The sequence below is a fragment of the Galeopterus variegatus genome, unplaced genomic scaffold (assembly GCF_000696425.1).
Source record: "Galeopterus variegatus unplaced genomic scaffold, G_variegatus-3.0.2 Scaffold2017, whole genome shotgun sequence".
In the NCBI taxonomy this organism is placed as follows: domain Eukaryota; kingdom Metazoa; phylum Chordata; class Mammalia; order Dermoptera; family Cynocephalidae; genus Galeopterus; species Galeopterus variegatus.
The window spans coordinates 473,283-474,698 of NW_007728128.1; positions in this window are offsets into that span (position 1 = coordinate 473,283).

Consider the following 1,416-nt stretch of genomic DNA (forward strand, 5'->3'; position numbering starts at 1 on the left):
TAATTTTCAACCACACTCCCTCCCAGATTAAAAAGAGCTGGGTAATTTCTCATTTTTTAATTATCATTTTTTAATTGACACATAATAGTTGTACATATTTACTTTATGGGGTACAGAGTGATATTTTGATAACTGTAAACAATGGATAATGATAAAATCAGGATAATTAGCATACCCATAACTGAGAACATGTGTTATTTCTTTGTATTGAGAACATTGAACTCCTCTCTTCTCACCATTTGGAAATGTACAATAAATTGTTAATATTGTCTCCTAGCACTACTATAGAACACTAGAACTTCTTCCGATCTTGCTGTAAATTTCTATCTGTTAAGCAACCTCTCCCTATCCTCCCCACCTCCCTACTCTTCCCAGCCTCTAGTAACCACAAGTTCTTTCTACTTCTATCATCTCAACTTTTTTTAGCTCTCACATATGAGTGACAATGTGCAGTATTTATCTTTCTGTTGCTGACTATTTCATTTAACATAATGTCTTCCAGGCTTAGCCGTGTTGCCACAAATAGCAGGATTTTATTCTTTTTTTTATGGCTGAATAGTATTCCATTGTAAATATATACACCATAGTTTTAATCCATTCACCTGTTGATGGACACTTAAGCTGATACCATATGGATTTGGTAATTTCTAATGGGGCAGTTTAAATCTAACATTTTGTTTAAGACCATGGTCTCAACAATCACACTACCTGGGTTCAAATCCAAAACAGTGGAAGATCAAAAATGAATTAAAATGTTTTACTTATATGAGAAAGGAAAAAACAGAAGAGATATCCCAGGAGTGGAAGCTAGTTTTGAATTCAGAATCATGTAAATGTTATATGTGTTTTTAAAAAATAATTAAAAAATCAAAGGATGACAGAACAAACCATGCCAAAAATTTAAAACAAATTGAAACAAATTAACCTAAGAGTATATCCAGTTGGTACCATAACTGCGACCAGAATTATTTCAAATAGCATTAAAACACATTTTTACTATAATTGTATCCTTAGGAAAACAAACAAACAAACCGAAAAAACACTGAAATTGTATTTGGTGGTACTGTTAGTAGTAGTAATGTTGTTATTCAGTCATTTGGTATATTGGTATTACTATTTTGAAACGCCTATATACATTGTTATATACATTGTACATACACATACTTATGGTAGAATAAAGCAAATGAATAATTATATTTATGTCTTTAGAAAACAAGGTTTTTCAAGTGAACAGAAAACAGATACAAATATAAATCAAATAAATTTTTAAAATGAGCTATGAACTTTTGGTTAATTTACTTATTTCTAAAAAAAAAAATTATTTCTAGCACCATTTGCCAAACATGGAACAAATAGAAAAATAAAGTAATAATTACTGTAATAGATTCAAATATGTATCTTGACATATATATATAT